General features: G+C 39.5%; 1 long non-coding RNA gene across 1 annotated transcript; it reads left to right on the top strand.

Annotated features, from left to right (window-relative positions):
• The first annotated feature begins 290 nt into the window (after positions 1-290).
• Positions 291-16423, top strand: LOC142043141 (uncharacterized). Its single transcript, XR_012653953.1, has 4 exons — positions 291-546; positions 10409-10775; positions 11575-11718; positions 12363-16423. It is a non-coding gene; the product is annotated as an uncharacterized LOC142043141 (long non-coding RNA).
• The last annotated feature ends 4389 nt before the right edge of the window (positions 16424-20812 follow it).

Here is a 20812-nt window from a genome sequence, read left to right as displayed (position 1 = left end):
ACGCTGCTGCCGCCGAGACCGGCACGCAGCCGCGCAGCCCCCCCGCCCGCCCCTCGCACAGGCCGGCGAGGCGCACTGCGCATGTGCCGGGCTCGCTGCCGCGGAGGGAGAGGGCGGCGCATGCGCGGAGCGGGGGGGCGCTGGCGGGCGGCGCTCGGCCGGCGGGGTCCCGGCCGGCGGGGTCCCGGCCGGCGGGGTCCCGGCCGGCGGGGTCCCGGCCGGCGGGGTCCCGGCCGGCGGGGTCCCGGCCGGCGGGGTCCCGGCCGGCGGTCGTGGGGAACGGAGGGAGGGGGGGGATGGCGGGTGCCTGCGGCCTGAGGGGTCCTTTCAGCCCGGGGAAGGCGAGGCAGTAGCAGTCAGCGCCTGATGTTAAGTGCTCTGCCGGAGGAGAAGCGTGCCCTTCTCCCCTCGTTTCTCTTTTCCTCAGCAGGTAGCGAAGGGAGGGGGGTCGCGCCTTGTGGTGAGGAGGGCTGCGGCGGCCGGCTCTCCGCCTCGGCCCCCCTATCCCCAAGCAGGCCGGCTGGCTCGCTGCTGTGGCGGGGAGAGGTAGGTCTGCGACCTTCTCCTTTGTGTTTGCTTCTCGGTTTTAGCTGGGGTTTTTTGTTTGTTTGTTTGTTTTTTGTTTTTTTTTTTTTTTTTTTTAATGGAGTGGCGTTCTCCGGGGAACGGTCCAGCTAGAGCCCCGGGAGGCCGCAGCCGCCTCGGTAGAACCGCAGCGCGACCCGCCGGCTGCCGCCGCGGCCGGGCCCGCACAAACCGCCGTGCTCGTTCGCGCCCTACCAGGCTGTGCGTCCCGCTGCCACCATTTTCGCGTGGCACGCCACGCATGGGTTTCAGAAGATTTAAGTGGATGGGTGCCAGGCAGGGTTTGTGGGTAAAAATCCTGTACGAGCATTTACACCTTATACTGGCCCAAACGCAACCAGCCTAACATACTATCAAAATTCAAGTATAAGCAAGCATCAGAGTCCCTAATGATAACATATAGAAAAGAAAGAAATGACTATACCGCTAAATATATTCCAATTTATACTCAAAGAGGCAGCTAACCTTCATGAAAGTATTGATGAGACTCTCCTGTGAAATAGACTTGGGATCAGATCTGTAGTCATTTGTGCTTTTCAACACCTCTGTCAGTAAGTGCAGGGTATCTAAGAACGTAAAGACGGCATTTCATATGTCAGAAATCACATGGGAATGAAAAAGCACTGTTACAATGACAAGTCTAGTGGTAGGACTCAAGAACATTCCCCAGAGCCCTTGGCAGAGGTCAAATGTTGTCTTACTAAAGTAAGCTCAAGTGGGTGTGCACAAAGTAGAGAAAAAGGGACATGCAAGTGAATTAAATCTATTACAGTAGACATAAAAAAAACTTCCTTGAGTTTCATTAGTATTTTATAACTTTCTGTCTGAGAAACCTTATACTGTCTCAATCTCTTTTCCTCAGCTGATCGTACAGCATAGCCTCACCGTGCTTATTTTTAACATCGCATTAATTTCTGTTGTAATAGTTGATGATCTCACCGCAGGAAGATGAAGTAGAAAGTTTCTCATGGAAGATAAGTAGGAAAAACCAAAAAAAGTACTGGCTTAAAAACTACATTTTTATTTGAAGATTATTCTTACAGAATGACTCACCTGCTGATTTTCTGGGCTTTATGGAGAGTCTTCATTAAAAACATCTCGGGTCCTTTTGGTTTGGTCTAGCTGGTAGGAGAAGTCTCCCGCTGAGTGGCAGGTTTGTGTGGAATCTTCTGAAATGTTGGATGTCCCCGGCCTGTGTGGGATGATTCTCTGTTAATATGTTGCTATATAAAGGGGGAAAATATTATCAATCATTTGTACATTTTTCTCCAATGAGGTGTTGGTATTTGCATACGTTTAGTCTTTTGATATCACAGGCTGCACATTTTTTTTTAATGATGCAGCAAAATGCATGTCTCCTTGAGAGCAGATACGTGTTTTTGTGGCTTGAAAGAGCAATTGTTTACTTGACTGAAGAGTGATGCACAGTGCAGTGTATACACAGTGCAGTTATTACAGGCAGTGGTACAGAATGTCACAGTAGCAATTCTGAGTTCAGCATCATTAATGAGGAGTAAAACGGTCAAGTTATATACAGTTTCATTATCAACCTTTAATTAGAAGTCAGAAAATGAAAGTTATGTTTGAACTTTTGCTGTGAAATGGCTGCAGTTACAAAATATACAATTATGTATGAATCTGCCTTGAAGAAATTCTTACTATAAAGCTTGCTTTGTTAATAATGAGTTTCTGCTAAAAATAAATGAATGAATGAACAAAGTATCACTGGATCTGCCTTTGAATATATTTTCTCTTCACTGTTGTCTTTTTATATGGTAGGTTAGTATAGATTCCTTGTCATACCTCTCTCCTTTCCCGTTTCTCTAGAAATCTCTCTCTCAAACTGTTTTGCTCACTTGAGGCATTCCATGGGTGAAATCTTAGTTCTTTTTAGAGCAATGGCCACCTAAGAAAGTATATCTAGGATGAATCTGTCAGTCAGTTGTATGGGACACTTTCAACAATGTCAACTTCCTGAAATAATTTGTATACAGTTTTAAAGAGATTTTGTTACTGAAACAACTTTGATGAGAGAAAAATGTGTTTTCCTGTGTAATGTTTGCTATTGGTGGAGTTTTGAATATCTTCTTCTTTTGTCCCTCTCTTTAGCATTTCTAATCCTCCCATGAAGCTTTTGTTTTGTGATTATTGCAGCTTCTGGCTAAGAATGTAATAGTGATGGCACACATGTAGGATTATAGTCTAACTTAATCCCTGATGTCATCCCATGTATTTTCCCTTCTGTGTCCTCCCTATTCTCTCTCTCACTCTCTCACCCCTCCCCCTCTTATGGAAAGAATAACTTCCAGCTATTAGTTTAATTGGTAGATGGGTTTAACATAGCATTTTAAGAAGTTCTGACCACCTCCATCCACTTATTTCTCTCCTTCCCATTTTGTCCCCTTCCTTTCCTGTAGTTTCCATCTCCTCAGTTCAGATACCATCACTCAACAATTCATTTGGCACAATTGAACATACATTTTTTTTCCAGCTGTAGTAGATGCTCTTTTGGAGATTCCCAGTGTTGTTAGTAACTGCTTGTTCCCCCACTCCCCACGAAAAGGTTGCTCTACTACTCACTTGTGACAGGTGGAAAATGAACTTTGTGCAGCTATACTGTAAAATAAGTGCAAACCCCTTTTGTAATGCAGGGAGCAACTTTTGCTTGTTTGGTTGGTTGGTTTTTCAAAACAGTTATTGGATATGCTTACAGGAGGCTTCTGCCAGGCCCTTTCAGTCCTGTCCTCCCCCACCTTTTAAGAGTTTAGTTTCTGCTGAAGATACATTTCTGTCATCAGATACACAGACGCTAATACATATTAAGTAATGTTTTCAGTCTCAGCATTTAGATGTTTTTTAAAAATTCAAGAAGAAAAAAAGATGCATTGCCTTCCTTGGATGACGTCTTGCATGTGATCTTCTCTGCACCAATTTTTTAACTCAGAAATTGTTAGGACCCAGAATATATCTACAAAATATAAGGTCTGGGGAACCATAGGAATCAGACAGTTTCTACTGTAAGTTAAATGTAAAAGTTACATACACAGACACTGGGCAGTTTATAATTCAGTTACTAGACTAGTAAAATGTATTTTTAGTTACTGGAAAACTAAATAGGGCAAAAGAACAAGTAACCCTGTGGCACAGTCAAAAGATCTTTAAAATGATTCAGTACCAGCTCTGTTGAAGCACTTGTCATTATTCAAAGTAATGTTGATTTTCAGTTACATTCAAAGCAATAAGCAAAGGGTTGCATGACTTAAATGTAAATGATGGGAAACAATTTAAGACTTGAAAGAGAATATTTGAAATAGTTATAAGGCAGAATGCATGCAGACTGTATGCTGAATGTAATAATGAAATTCTTTATTTAAATCTTTCGTAGAATTCATTGGAGTACTGAGGGACTATTATCAGGCTTCCTCTGTAAGGTTTTTGCATACATATGACATTTACCAAGTAGTGGAAGAAACCAAGCATTCAAAATTCCTGGCTGTTTATTGTGGGGATATGCACATTTCACAGCTGTTCTTGTAGGGGTTAATACAGACTAGAAGGTTTCTGGTAGAGCTAGGTAACTGCAGAATCAGTGACATTTAGTTTTTCCCTTTACCTCATTTACTTTTAATAGTGCAAAAATCTGTAAGATATAGTAGGAATTATGCATATACGATGCATTTTGGTGGGGATTAGCATCCACAAATCTTTTCGGTGCTCTCCAGCAGTAGAATTGCATGAGTTCTTCTGGTTCAGGTCCATTGCATCCTCAGCAGGGAAATGGTTAGACTGTCTGTTGAATAGCTGTGGGTACGGCGAACTGAAAAATCTGTATTCCAATGCTCTCCCAGAAATCTAGATTTCCAAGTAAATGCAATCTTTTGTAGAAAACTTCTGTTTTAACACAGATTTGTTAATTGACCAAACAGTTGAAAACAGAATGCTCCCCACTTCCTAGATTTTTATTTTCACTGTTTTGGTTCTTAGTTTTTTTGGGGGGGGTTAAGTCTTTTAGAAATAAGGTAAGCACTAGAGTATTGTGGTTTATGTTTAGAATGTGTTTATGAGAAGATTTTTTAAATCGCTATGGGATAGTATCCACTCTTACACAGTAACATTTTAAGCACTAGAGTGCTCTGAACAGTGTCCAAAGATCAGCTTGTTAAATAAGAAATAAGGAGAGGATACTGGCATTATTTCAATCAATCCCATTTAGATATAGATAAATTATGAAATATCTTAACAAGGGCTGTGGACTGAGAGTTAGTGAGAAGCCCCCCTTTTTTTTTAAGAAAGTGAAGTTATTTTCTGAACAAATGAATTTAAAAATTAAAGTTCTACTTTAAAATTTGAAGGTTTTTATATTATACATAGCCATATGTTTATTTTTCATAGAGAGCTTTTCATTATTATTCCATTGTAAAAACAACTAGAGATCCAAGTATCGTCATCCTTGGAGACCTGATAGATGTACTTCTAAACGTCTTTGTTCTGTTTGATATATATAGAAATACTGATGATTTCCTATGCTAAATATCATTTTTGAAAAGTCAATCTGAAGTCACGATCTATTCCTTGTGTGTTATGTATCTCCCCCAAAAGATTGTGTAAATGCCGCTTGATTTTACTGATGACACTCAAGCCGCATAGAGGAAATCACCTCACTCTTACATAGCTGAGTTTGCAAAACTAACAAGCAGTGTCTATATTAAGCATAAGCAAGTACACATGTACATCTTTTAGTATGTACTCACATGTTTTTCTTAGTCACTTTTCTGATGCCTGTTATATTTTTTTTTTAATGTAGAAATGTCATTAGAATGTAAAGTTTAAATACGGCTTTTAAATACATTTAGATTTTATAACATGCTAGCATCTAATGGGCGTTTATCAGAACTCTCCTATGGCTGATATCCCCACAACCCAAATTATCTTCACCTACTAACAGTGTTCCCACCAGCTATGCAAAGGTGAACAAATTATGAATATAACTAAGACATATCTACTACGATTTTTTGTCTTCTTTAGAAAATATAATAAAAATTAAAATACTCTCTTACTTTTGCTTCCTACCTGAAGGAACCCCTCCTTTACAATTCTCTTCAAAGTGCACAGATTCTCCATATAACAAAAACAGCTTTCACTGAGCCTTCATCTCGTTTTCTCCAGCAACAATGTTGATCCCCTGTCTAATGTATTTAAATAAACAATCAAATACTATAACTGAAAGCCAAACTGAGAGAGATGCTTCTTTACCATTAGCATTGAGCCCATATCCTGCATGGTGCTGCTCACTGCTTCAGTGCACTTCTCTGTTGGTGTATGTCTGACATTAATTTGCGTCATTATTTGAAGGTGAAGGTGGATGTTTCCTTCATACAAGTACTATTAAATTGGAGAAGCAAAAGGACACTGAAATTTAAATTTTAAATGTCAGGCTCTGAATTGCACTTTAGAGATTGTCAAGTCTGTATATTGCTCGCAGAAGCTGGTCAATGGTAACTTTGTATCTTCTTTGTAGACTTAATCACCATCACTTTTGGTCCAGTGTCTTTACAGCTCCTGAGCAGACACTGCTACTTCAGTCAATGGCAGCTATGGACACTCAGCACTCCTGACAGAAACAGCCCATTCAAATTAAGCAGATTGGGTTTAATAATTCCATTCACTGAATTGAAAATCAGAAGACTAGGAATTAAGTAATATTTGTCTATAAGGTACAGGCACCCAAGATCTAGAGCAAAACCAGCTTTGCCAGGTCATGATTAGAGCAGATAGTAGCTCCAGTGCTTGAAATTTTAGGACTATCATACTATGCAAATGTTTTTGGGTTTTTTTAAAAAAAAGTTCCTATTCTTAACATTTTAGAGAAATGGTATCCTGATGGAATTCAAATACTAGAAAATAACGAGGAAGAAGAAAAATGTGAAAACATCACAGACATGTTTATAATATTTAATTCATTTAAATTAAATACAGTTTAAACCGTGTCTTACTTGTCTGTAAAGTCTAACCTGTTGACATTTGTCTTTAATCATTTGCTTTATGCAGGATTTTAATATAGCATATCCCTATTCAGTCTTTCTTATGACAATATGTGACTCTTTTATTCAGCTAGAGAGTGAAGCTACTAGAAGACTCCACATGTCTAGTTGTAACACTAGAACTGGCCAAACTGAAAAGTGGATATATAATTTGAAAATATTTAAACAAATGAAATTGATAATATTCCTTTAAATGTATATTGCGTTTTAGAGCCTAAATATAGCATTACTTAGATTTTGTAGCAAATTTATCTCTATATACTTCATGTTGATTCTTCTGAGGGTTATGGCAGCTCAACCTTTATGACCTAGAAGGAGTAAAAAGCAAGTATGTATGTTTCTGTATGTAATGTGCAGTTAGTTCTGATCTAAAAAAACTTTAACACTGTAGAATTCTGTATTTGACACATGAACAAGAGAAGATTACTTGCAATTTTTAAGGTTTTGTTTTGCCTTTTCAGGGTTTTTTAAGATGATCATGCAAATAATCATGATTGTTAGGGGATGTCCTAAATGACACCTATGCATGATACCTACGTAACTCTGAGACTTCTTGAATTATATTAGCAAAAGTCAAACTGATTGAAACAGAGTAAACAAAGCTATAGATGATGCAAGAGAAAAAATCTGTCTTCTACTGTTTGTAGGCTGAGCAAATGTAAAAGAAGTATAAAAGCAAGTAGATGTCAACCCAAATATATACTGGGCTATTCTACTTCCAGGCATTATTTATTTCTGAAGAGTGACCTGACAGTCTTGTGCAACATTTCTGTAGCATTCGAGAAGAGATTCAGTAACTTCTGTGATGATTAATGGCTGAATATTTTGTACACTTATTAACTGTTCTGACAAGCTCAGCTAAAAGAGAGAGAGAGAACACACACAAACTGGATAATAGTTTCGTGTGCAGGCTTGTTTATTAGCTTCCATTTAAGAGAGCCAGTTGGTTACTTATGCAACCTCAGCTCAGCTTGCACAGGTGTCACCAAGGGCATCACTTTTAAAAAACGGGATTACACAACTGTAATGAGGACACTGTTTGGCAGGGAGAACTTTTGTTACAGGAAGTGAGACATGAGCAAGAAATAACGCTGGGTGACTATAGGAGCCAAGGTTGGGTTTGTGGGCCTGTCGATTTTTGGGGAAACCCCCCTCTCTAAAATCCACCCCCCCCCCCCAACCCCCAAACCCAAACTCTCTACATGACTACATAAAGCATATCTGGTGTCAGAACCAAGGCACAACAAATATGGATTCTTTTTCATACTGTTTTTACAGTAATTTTTCAGAGCAAAGCTATACTTCGAACCATACCTTAAGCCTTTATGCAACAACTTAGTTTTGCTACTTCTTTATAGGCGTCAGATTATTTAATCACTTAAGGTTGAAAACAAATACTTTAGGATTTATTAATGCAAATAGAATGGGTTAATCCACCAATTTATGAATCCTTCAAATCACCAACAGAAATTGTAACTTTTGTTTATATATATGAAATACACATACATGCAATGTGTATAAACCAGAACATCATGTACTAAAAAACATTAAAACTAGGCTAAATGGAATCTCAAACAGGTTGCAGTGTCTAATGACAAGCAATTATTTAAATAACCATTTCATGCTGTTAGGTTACTCCTTCACCAAAGATGTCACAGTATTCTCCTAACTCTCTGTGTCTGCTTTACCTCAAAACCTTTGAGAAGGAATTTAAATAGTCACCAGACAAGCATAAGTAAGATGTGTGCTGACTTTTCAAGCTTTGCCTGTTTCCTGGGGGAAATACTACAGTTCTCAAATCCTAGTAAGCAAGACAGCCATGTTCATTTTTAGAACAACCAGTTCTGCATCTGCATTTATCTACTTTTGTATGTTATGGAGAAGACATTTGGCTGGGTTGCTTGTAAAAGATGGTACCAGACATAACCAGTAGGATAGGATGATAACTGCTATCTAAACTTAAAAATATGGGTTGATAGAACTAAAGTTTAGTTGCTTGAAACTACATAATAGTTGCGTTCCTCATAATTTGTCATTGATAAGTGTAGAAGTAATGTGTGGAGTATAACCTAGAACAGCAAAAAAGTGGCTTTCTATCTGTATGTTGTTACTGGTAAAACATGCACACCTTTTCCTCAAAACAAAAAAAACCAAGTCCCAGGAATGGATGAGGAAAAGCAGTGAAAATGCTTATTTCAAATTAGCTTTTTGAGGGTTGCACTTGATCGTATTTGTCAGATTTAAAGGAGTAGCGTCCAGAAAGGCTACTAAAAAGTAGCAAAAAGTTACCCCAGAAATTATTGAGATCAAGAAAAAAGTTGTAAGGAAGACATTGAATTGAAACTCATCTGAACTGTTCTTAGATGCAACTATTTTACTTACTGGCTCTATTTCTGGGCAACTTAAAAAGAAAAAACTGAGTTAAACTATTTTACATCTGCCCTTGACCGTGCTACATTAAGATGAGAAATGTGAGAGTTTCACTTGGAGATTTTGTAAAAATTCCAGAAGCTTTTAATTTGAAATCATTCCCTTGCTAATGACAAGTAAAAGTTCAGAGGCCCACCTACAGCCTGGAAAGTAACACGAGCAGCTCACTCAGCTGCTCTGATGCCAGCCCACGACTGGCACGGTGCTGTGTGTACGAGGTCAGCAGTGGGTGGGAGGCACCGTGGGCTGCCAGGTGCCCCAGCAGCGAGCGTGAGGCTGAGGGTGCATTGCAGCTCGCTCTGGCCGCTCACCTGGGAAGCAGCTTCTCCCCACCCTAAGCCAGGCAGCTGGCCGAAACCCAGGACTGAGAACTCCGGTTTAGCACAGAGGAGACAAAGGGGTGGAGTTTGCAGGGGTACAGTAAAGGTAAGAAGAGGGAGAAATAGGTGCAAAAGTCTAAGCTGTTATCCCTGATCAGCTGATGAAAGCTGCTGCTGGTTGCAGCCTCTCGCTGGCACCGAGTAGGCTCTTGCTGCAGGTGGCTATAATTAAAGCACTGGGAAGGACAGAATCACAAAGATTTGAAGGTTATTACACCGGCATACTGAAGACCTGATACTTGTATCCTTAACATCAGGCAGTAGCACTGCCCTCATTTGTCAATACTGTGCTGTTACCTCTACAGTGATGCCATCTTCTGATCCCCTGTCTCTTCTGTATTTGCACTGTGAGGTCTGATTTTGAGTTCCATGTTTCAAATTCTGTTAATAGTTTATATTTTCAGTGTTTATACTTTGCCTGATTTCCAAGTATGTCAACAAACAAAAATATACTGAAGTACTTAAAATAGAAGTCAGAAGATGATGTTAAAAAGCAAACAATTCTTGGTTTTGATTTAAAAACTAGAAATATTTTCTGTGTTAACTAATGTACTTCTTAAGTTTCTCATTCTTAAAGGAAGCGTTTCATTTTAGTAAGCAAGCCTTTTAAATGTATTCAGTATTTACATTTTCCTCCTTCCCCTCCTAAAAATCTCTGGAAACATTGGAGGCAAACCTCAGTTTTCTGTGCTTTAGGTATTTCTATCTTTGAGCAGCCTTCACCTTTGAGCAGTCCTAGTGTTAACGAAACAACAAAACTCTTCCACTGCAGCAAAAATGAAATCAGTTTCACTAGCTAGAAGTAAAATTACTAGTTGTCATTAATGGAGATTATTTCATAGGAGTTAAATTTCTTGTCTGCAGTGGTAATCTCCTCAAATAAGCATGAGGGAACTCTCTCCCCCTTCATTATTTCCTTTGCACCATATAACAAAGCTTTTGACTTGATCCTTTCTGCTTTTGTCTTCTTAGGGCGTCTCTGCATGAATGATGCAACTGGATTTATTTATTTGTAAATCAGTGCTAAAAAAAGACAAAACTGCACTAAAAATTGCAAATCTTCAAACTTAAAATTCAGAAATTTTATTTGCTTTTGGACAAAGAATGATTTGGAGGCCGTTTCTGTACCTGTCTCTCTGCTCTGGATTGTGTTTGCAGTCTACCACCTATCTGTTCTTTTTGCTCTGAGGCTTGTGTTGAGCAACCACTGTGTTTACCTGTATGATGTCTGCTTTTCCAGTTTTGGTTTTGGAGGCTAGGTATTCCCCTGAAGCAGCAATTTCTCCTTTGAACTCCAGAGAAGTACCACCTTGATTCTGAAGTATTTCAGGCTTCTTAGGTAAGATAAGTCACTTCCAAAACTTCTCGATAGCTTCATGGCTGGTTTGCAGGCTGTAAGGTGATGGCAACAAGAGTATGTTTTGTAAGTACGTACTCTAGATTACCGACACCACAGAAGCTAAAGCAGCCTCATTCACGGTGGTTTGTTATTTCATAATAGTCCACAGTTACCTCCCTATACCTAACCTTCCTGTGTGGCTCCCTGCTTGAGCACATCCTCAATGGACTGCACCAGAAGACCCCAAGCCCCACATGGCTTGTGGGTAGTATATTACCCACTGAGACTTTCTGACGTTGTTCATAGCTATAAGAAATTAAAAGGTTGTAACAGAGATTGGCAAGAACAAAATTTGATCTTACCTGCAGTATGGTACTTGCTTAGTATTGTCCCTAATGGACTAGCAAAAGTTTGGACTACTAAAGAATTAAATATCTAGAAAAATATTTTGAATAATAAAATCAATGAACGTATGAACCTTCATATTGTGCTTAATTAGATTAACTTAAAGTAATTTTTAGTACATGGAGGAAGAGGAGAAAATACTGCATGAAACGTTTTTAGTGCGAACTGTTAGAGTATGCTTTGAACTGGAATTATATAATAGCATGATGGTGGTTAATGCATTATGACAGCAAGTGAAGTGTTATCTTTCTTACAGTATCTGAACAGAGCCAAAAGGAAGTTATGCCTTCCTTCTGACTATTTGTGTGCATATTTATAGTATAATTATGAAATTTTAACTGTCTGTAACACTTTTTCTGACCCTAATGGGCTTTTTCCTCTTGTCTTCTCTCAGTGTCCTAACTGCAAGATTATCCTGGTGCTTTGGATTGTAGCAGTTTATATTGAAGAATGAGTTGAACAGACATCTAGGGACCTATATGATGTAGAAATAACATTTCTTGCTCTTTTGGATAGTTACAGGGATGAACTGAATAAGGTAGGATAATAGAAGAACAATACATGACACTACGTTTGGAAATCAAAGACTAAATAACATGTCTCTATTCTAGTCATTACTGGTAGGAGATAGAATGACATCTCATTGTTTCCATGAGTTCTGTATATTCTGATCCAAGTACCCACAGCAGGCCCCCCTGCTTGAGCACAAGGTCTGGCCTTCATCTCTGGTAAATAATTGAGTGTAGCACTTCTGTGAATAGGTATTATCACACGCGTTTAATGTAAAAGATTCACAGAGTAAAAACCATACTGTAAATTCTTTAGTAAACAGTGACTTGCATCATACTCTTGGAGTTTCTTCCGTTGCATGCAAATTGTGCTAAGTCAGAATAAGAAGCTCACAAGCTCCTGGTTTCATAAGAAGGACCTGGCAGTGTTGGAAATAATAATCAAATTGCCTGAAATCCTTTAATTTAGCCAGGCAGAGTAATAAATTACACAGTTGTCTTGCTCTTTTTATGCCAAGCTAGTTTGCTTTACATTGTAGTACCAAACAAACTTGTGAAATTGCTAGTATCTTTCTAGACCTGAACTTTCAGATTATGACCTCTGTCTGAAATGCTCTTTAATACTGAGGCAGTCCCCATCAACTCAGCATCTCTTTTGTCTTATCTCCCACAGGTGTTACTCCAAATGAAGTTGCAGGTGCCAGAGGACAAGTTGAGATCAGCTTAGTTTTTCTTGATATAATAGTTTGACCTCATATTGCATTTACTATAAATTGAACTGTATAATTGCAACCCTTAGGTTTAACATCCCCTCCCCTTTCAGAGCCACAGGAAGTCCAGGTGGTTTGAAGCAAATGACCAGAGGAAGTACCTGTGTGAAGACTTGTCACTGTTTTGTGGTGATAGGGTGGTTTTTTTAAGCATTTTTTTCCTCTGTAAATGTAACATTGTAATACTTCAATTACAGGTATCAGAGTTTATTTTGGATAGTTGAAAAACTGGTATTTTGCCATTTAGAAGGTAACTGATCCATTTTAATAGATACACTCATCAATAAGGAATATTTTATATTAAAAATTCAATGAGTATTTCATATTATGAATTCAATAAGGAATATTTTATATTAGTAAATGAAGAAAGTATATTTTATATTAATAATTAAGCATAACTATTCTGTGAGCTGTGCCTTGTATTTGTTAAGCCAAACCCAATGTCTGTGGCCTTTTCGAAATAAGCAGGGAAAAAACTTGATGTATGTGAGACAGGAGTATGGAATCAAAGTGACAAAATAAGGTGAGCACAGTCTGAGAGAGAACAATTTGATGATTAGAATTTGAGTTTAATTTGAAATAGTGCATGTTAACAGATGAAGATGCAAAATCACATACTTGGAGTGTTCTGAGCAGTTTGGTAATTGCTTCCTTTTAAATAATAGTTTTCTCAAGTTAGAGAAGTGTTTCACATCTCAAGATTCTGCATTGGCAGTATTTCTTTGCAGACAAGGGGGATAATAAAGAGGAAGCATGTCATCCTTACATACAGGTGAGCTCCTAAAGACATGAAATAGCATGAGAATACAACAAGGGGAGCATCTCTTTTCATTATGTGTGTATGCAGTTAAGTAAGGATGTCTTCTAGACCCCAGGGTTAAAAATATTTTAAATGATAAATCTGGGAACAGTATCAAATGTTCCATGTTTCAATCCCATATCCACCACTAAGTGGCTGTGCAGTATCTTGAGTTTTCCAGAACTCACTTTACTTGCCTGTAAAATGACTTGTGTTTATTTTATGGGCATACCATCAGGGCTACCATGCATTTGTTTCTAAAGCACTTCAAGAAAGCCAGATATCATGTATGCAAATCAATACTGAATACTAACTCTGCCCCTGTAGTAGTTCAGCAGAGGTGATGAAGTGTTTGCTATTTTCAACTGAAAGGTAAGTTACTCTTCTTTATGAAGTGCCTTATGGGCCTGTCATTGAGAAGTAGGTCAGACATGAAAGGAATTTCAGGCCTAAAGCCCTCAGTCTCTTCAACGAGATATTCCACACTACTCAGTGGGTGGCAAAGCTTGTAGTAAATCCTGGGAGCTAGAAAAAGGAGTTAAGGAGGCTGAGAAACACTTCCCTCCAAAACATTTGAAAAGTAAGAGTAGTAGGGAATTTAGAGTATGACAGTACTCAAACTACAATATAGCAGTATCAGGATATTATCTTAAATGCTGACAAATTTCTAATCTGCAATTGGTTGAGTGTTTTTAGAGATCTGTTACATTCATAACCTTCATATGTCCTGAATTCAAGCAATAATTGATAGATCTAGCTACATAAAACTATTGTCTTTGTGCTTTTGTATGTAATGGCTTTGTGTAATCACAGTACAAAAATGTTTATTTGTTCTGTTTTGTAGATTCTAGAAACTGGGATGCAAGGAAGTAGTATAATTATTCCTGAATCACTGTTTTCTGTATTCTGCATCCATCAGTTTCATAAATTTGATTCTGTAAAAGGACAGTGAATGTTTTCCTTAATGACCTATCAAATTATACAGTATTGTAATTGGGGAAAAAAACCATGGTTCTCCTTGAAATAGTTGCTTACCTTGATAGTTGCAAATATGATTCAGTATACTTCTTTAAGAATCTGTCATGGTATGAGTGACTTTCCCCAGCAGTGAATTCTGCTGGGTGTAGCATCTCCCGTGATGTGGTTTTGGATGTTCTGCACTTTAGCTAAAGGGATCACACAAATGAAATTAGTTTTTTTAGCTCTTCCCAACTGAGTAACCTCAGTGTCTCAAGATCTTTGCATATATTCTTAGCCCTGCTGACTAGAAATGATTAAGCAAAATAATTTGCTGTTTCTTAACAACAGTGCTTAAGGTGAAAATACTGTCTTAGAATCAGAAAAATCCCAGCAGGGACATAACTGTGTCTTAGGAATATGTATCTCAGTATTCTTAAGAAGCCTCTATGTAAGTTGTCATTCCTTTGACCTTTCTATCAGCAGTTGGGCAAGCAAACAGGAAAACTAACCATGTGTTTGCAGGAAATTGGGTAGCATCACTCTTCTTGATTAAAATACCAATAGAAGCACTGAGGTGCAAAATAGTTTGCCCAGGGTGGGTGACCAGGGCACTGGGAGATCTGGGAATAGAATGCAGGTCTCCTTGAAACCAGCCCACTCCTCTGCCATGAAGAAGCTCTGCCTTCAGGAGCAAGTTATTTTCTCTTTTTAGATGCAAGATCCCTGCTCTTATAGATTTGTTGAGAGGGGGCTGGAGTGGGGGGGTGTTGTGTTGGTTTTTTTTTGTATTGTGATTACAGAAATAAGAATGAAAGTACTCAAGTGAGAGTCTGCTGCTAGCTAATTTAAAATCAAACTCGTGACTAGCATCATTGTTGATATAAAGGATCTGTTGTTTCGTAGCATCATTGGCTCCATTTTTGTGGTATCCAGAGCTTTTAAAGTACAATTAAAGTGAAGTGGAAGTTAGGAAAAAGGTTTTGACACTCTAGACAAAGCAGAAAGGAAATGCCACTTAACAAGGTATTGATAAAATGACAGATTTATTGATAAAATGACATATTTTTGTTTTAGGAAGATAAGACCCTTGCAGGATCAAATCCTGTCACTTGCTTTTAAATCTTTCCATGCCTTATATTCCCATTCATAAAAAGATGGCTCGTGGTCTTTCAGCTGACCAAATCCAAATAATTTCCTCCTCCTGCAGGCCTAACTAGTGAGCCAGTTTACTGCAGTGGTTCGTAGTAGACCTTAGCCTAAGCTTGCACTTTGTACTTCTGTGAAGAGAGGTGTGTGGCATGGAATGTGATCTCTGAACAACTTTCCCACTAGAGCAGAGAGGTTCCTTTCCCTCCCAAAGTGCAGAGCAGCAATGCCTGCCAGCTTTTCTTCACTCTAAAGTGAGTTAATTCCTCTTGTCAGCTTGAACAACTTCAGCCTTTAGGCTACCTTTCAGCTTTCTCAGACAGTGCCCTTTCTTTTTTCATAGCCTTGTGCATTTGAATAGAATTTTCCCTCAAGTCACTCACTATCTTTATGCAGATGGCTATTAACCTTTTTGCTCAGTTTTACCTTCACTGAGATCAGACCAATATCTGGGCACCACAGGTGAATATATGAATACACAAATAAACAGCAAATAGACTGTCTGGTAAGCAACCATGGAAGTCAGCCACGTGGTAAAGAAATTTAATATTTGATATCCAGCAAGTTACTAAGCGCAGCCTGTACTTTGTACGCAGAAGGATTATACAGCTGATGTAGAAACTTTGGTTTTTGTCAGTTCCCTGATCTGAATGTTTTTAAACTCTCATCCCACTGTTGGTATAGTTTTGCATTTATAATACTGACAGTGACTCTGTAGAGGCAGTTATAAGCTTCTAGAACACTGTCATCTGGTGGTGATTTTAAGTCACAACATTTGGATATAAAAGTAAAAATGGCAATCAAATCAGGCTAGACAAATTCTCTGATTATCCATATTCATATTAATGAATAAATAATTTTTAAAAAATAAATTAATAATTAAAAAAATTCAGTTTCTAATCACAGCACTATAAAAGATTTACTCTGCACAACTATTTCTCCTCGTTCCATAGGCTGCAGGTACAATGAGTTGTCAGTTTTCACTGCACTATCAGATAAGGTGCTGTTGTTTGTAACCTTTGTGCTGAAGTAAAGATCAAAATACTTCCTAACTGAAACTGATTGCCTGTGCATCTGTGTATGGTACACTCTCTGACTGCTTTAACATCAACATTAGTATTTTGAATTTTATGGGTAGGAGTAAAAACTAAAATTACTACCAAATGCAACGTTCCATAAACTGTCTATAAAAACAGTGGTGTGTATATAAGCTCTGGACAGTAACTCCTGTTCCATGATTAGTGCTGCCTTCTGCTTAGCTTTGTTTACTCTATCACCAGTTCATGTTCATTTATTTTTGAAGTAAATCCCTCAATATCAAATATTATCCAGTAGGAATAATAAGAATATTTTGTATTGGACATTATTTTAACAGCACGATGATGATATAAAGAAAAATTCAAACATGGCAAACCTCCTTTCCAAACAAAATATGAACCAACATTAAAAAGTTAGCAGGAATGCTACATATGTTATGTTGCTTTCTTTTATGTCTTTTCATATTTGTGATGGATGACTGGATTGAAAGAACTAGCTGCTAGCAAATTCATACATTTTTCACAAAGTAATTGGAGTTGTAGGTGTGGAAAAAGAGTATTGAAAGCCATATTCATAATTTATGCCCATGGGTTTTTTTGTGACTTCCAGAAAGCTGCAGTAACTTAAAGACAGCATTTTAAAAATCAGATTAGACTGGCTGAAGGCTATACGCATGAATACTTCAACCATCATTAGCGACTAAGTTAGTGGTTGAGATAGTATCAATTCTTTCAGTAACAGACTTGCTTGTTAGCTGAACTTCAAGTAGCACTTAGTGGGATTACTTCAGTTTAAAGTGAAGCAAATTGCTCAGCAAAGACTACATTCCTGAGCAATCTGAAATAACTCTGGCAACATAAAGCTAGCCAGCTCCTGCCTGCCTCTGTCTCTCTTGCAGCAGCTCCTATACTCAGGGGACTCAGCGCAGTAAGTCAGCAGACAATTATTTGCTCTTTTGTCAGGTTAGTTTTCTGCAGACTCAACACACAGAAATGACTAAGGAAAAGGTCTGAAAACCACTGGAGCTAGCACAAGGTAAGGAATGGGACTGCAGGGATGTGCGGGCCACTGTTGCTGACAGTTAGAGAAGTCTAAACTGCTGTGAAAACACAGTCTTTTACATCAATGCTCTATTCCCTTTCCCGCAGAAATACATTAACGACTGCTACAGATTTAATTTTGAACAGACCTTTATTCATAATTATCTACCATAACCAGTGCTGTTTGCAGATCCACATTTATCTTTCACAGACCGTACTGTAATGTCATATTTCTCTTGTTTAGCCTATGTTAACTGGTATACTTAAGGAAGATAAAAGAGGAGGGGCAAATCTTCACTTTGAACTACTACTTTTAACTTCACAAAGAAGTCAACTAAGATCAGATCGACCTTCTAGAAATAAGGTACTATTCAGTTAAGTAAGCGATTTCAACACTCTGTGTGTGTGTGTCTCTAAGAATATGGTTCCAGACATTTCTGTGGGGTTTAGAGTAAATGCTTTGTATATTGCAATGTTTTAATCAAACTTGCCCAGGTGCTAAAACACTTAAAGCCCTTCTAGAAAGCTTATGATAGTATTTTGCGGAGTTACTGTATATATCTTCAGAATTTGTATACTACTGCTTAATGTGGGATACCACTTTGTATTATCTGAGCAACACTAGACACATAGCTGTGTATCACAAAATATCACTGTTTTTTACCAATTCAAAAGTACAGAAATTCACATTGTCCTTGATTTTTTAAATGCCACCAATCTGTATATGATTAAATGATACATACAAATATGACTTCACCTCTTCCTAAAACCCAGGTAGGAGGTGATTATGTACATTGGAATTTACACAACAGAAGACCTTGCTGTAGTAAAAAAATCCCCTGGAAGATACCTAACTGCCATATGATTACCACGTTGGGTTAGTATTATTACAACCCATTAACAGAGTTCCAATTAATTAATCACCTTAGCATTTTCTGTAGGAACTAATACTTTAGCGTAGGAAAAAATAACTTTTATCAGTTTCTAGTCTTGTACTTGTTCTCTTCTGCATAGCCTTTAGTCCTATGAAAACATCTGCACTGTGAGAAACAGTCAGAACATATTATCTCAAGCTTTAAATTTTCCAAGGAAATAATACAGACCTGCATTATTATTGTGTTGGACGCATTTCGTAAAAGAATTAACAAAGCTCTGCTTTTCTATTTGATTGCTGTAGGAGGTAGTGTCCTTTCAATTATGCATCTATCCATCAAACTCACATACTACATTTAGTGATTTAGGTTTAAGATTAGAGTGTAATCTGTAGATGCTGAAAAGAAGAGAATGTGAGCTAGCATTTGTAATAGAGCACATGGGTGTGACAGAATCACTGATTTATTGAGACTGAAGGTTGTTAAAAGGGTTTCCCAAAGCATTCGTCAGGCAATGCCCCTCTTGCTTGCTAACCTCTGAACTGTGCAGCTGTGCTGCTGCATGTCATATTTAGAGGGAACAGAGGCTACCTGACTGAAGTAAAGGATTTTTGCTTTTCATGGCTGCAGTAAACTTAATTGCCCATTTTATCTCATTACCTCATGGACTGCTATTTCAGGTGCTTTTGCCCCTTTAGTCCTGGAGACTTTTTCATATACCTCTGTTTCAAGCTCACCTATAGAAAAGAGAACATAAAAATCTTCAAAATATTTACCTATTATGGCTTGTAGGTTAGGACTAGCTTTTTGAAGGTGTTACAAATCAACAGTTGTTCTCACTAGAAATCAGTAGAGTGTGCAAGTCACTGCTGCCATCCGATGTATGCGTAGTCTTAATGGGAACAAAAAAAAAAAGGATCACTACCAGTTTCAGTTTATCTACAGCTAAACAGACTGCTGAAAATGACCTTTTTTTTTTTTTTAACACGTAGCAAAAAATTCGGAAAAACTTAAGAGCAGTTTATATTTGCTGTAGATGTAGCTCGGTTATTTTTTTGGTCAGTGTACAGCAAACAATCCATTTCCTATCCACGTTTTTCCTCAAATTACTTAAAGATGACCGGAGTGTATTTCAGGGAAAACATTTCTGGACGTTTGTGATTACCGCATACAGCCTTCTTAGTATGGTGCTTTACAGAAGACCACATGGTTCAGCATTTCTTGCAAACAGCATGATGTATTTCTAGCCTCCATACAACATTACTGTCAACACAGCAAGTTTCAAAATAGTCCCATTGTTGGAAAGTGAATGCCAGCTACTGCTGACAGCTCTCTGCATCTGCACCGACAGGACTGAGCACACACACGCAAATCTCATCTAACATGGGCTCTAAAGCCATAGGTTTTAACCTAAAGCGGCCAAGAACATTTCCGCCCTAGTTTCAGAGGGAGAACAACTGTGGCAAACACCGCCTTTCCACGTTTAATGGTACTGTATTTGTGAACAATATACCTCTGGTTTACAAACAGAAGAGCACTCAAAAGGTTTCAGGGAGGACTAAATGAAAACAAGGTGACGTTCTTATCAGCAGGCAGGTTTTCAGACAGGTTCAAAAAGCAACTTCTGAGCATTTTTTTAGTCAGAAGCTTTCACAAGCCCAAGAATCGAGCACCTTGTCATTGTAACGACAAGGTGCCCGATTATTCGGGTAGTGAAGGCTTGCGCACGAAACTGTCACCAACCGGCACGGAGGGGCTTGTGCCACCTAAGGGCTTACAACCCCCCTACCACCACCATTCCGGCACATCAAGTCTTTGCACTGATCCGCCGTGCCCCCTTCATCTGAAAAGGATTTATCTGTAGTCACTCATCCAGCCACAGGCAGAGCAGTCGCTATAGAAGCAACCAAGAGGAAAAACAAGCGGCCGGAGCCGCATCCCCTCCGGCTGCTCAGGCGCGGGTGGAGCTCGCCGCGCCCGCTCCTCGCACCCCCCTGCCCGCAGAAACGCGCCGGCGGCCCCTAAAGGCGCAGGGTCGGGGCGCACCTTCTCCTTTCGTGGGGCGCAGGAGCCGGGGGGGGCCGGGCGGCCTTGCCCCGCCGGTGGCGAGGTTAAGGTAGCCGATCGCACGGTTACGGCGGCCCCGACACCTCTCTCGGCGGCGGGAAGGCGCAGCAAGGCGGCGGCTGTTGCGGTTGTCGCTACCGCTCCGTTTTCCCTCCCTCCTGACAGGGAAGCCGTGACTGGACCGCGGGGGGGCAGTGCCTCCCCTCCGCCTGCGCTATTCCCGGCACAGCGCCGCCTCCCGCCCCGCGGCCGCCGGCAGGGAAGCGAGGCGAGGGGAGGCGGGTCCGGCGCTCGGTCCCGGCCGGGCGGCAGAGAGCCGGCGCCCGCCCCCGGGGCGGGAGGAAGGGAGGAATGGCGCCTGGCATTCCGTTGGGAAGTTTGTGCCTCGCCGCACCCCGTAGACGCCTGAGCGCTCCGTTCCACGTTGGCTG

This window comes from Buteo buteo, chromosome 2 (genome assembly GCF_964188355.1).
Source record: "Buteo buteo chromosome 2, bButBut1.hap1.1, whole genome shotgun sequence".
Classification (NCBI taxonomy): domain Eukaryota; kingdom Metazoa; phylum Chordata; class Aves; order Accipitriformes; family Accipitridae; genus Buteo; species Buteo buteo.
Note: the sequence above shows the minus strand (reverse complement) of the source record. Positions and strands in the feature narration are given on the sequence as shown.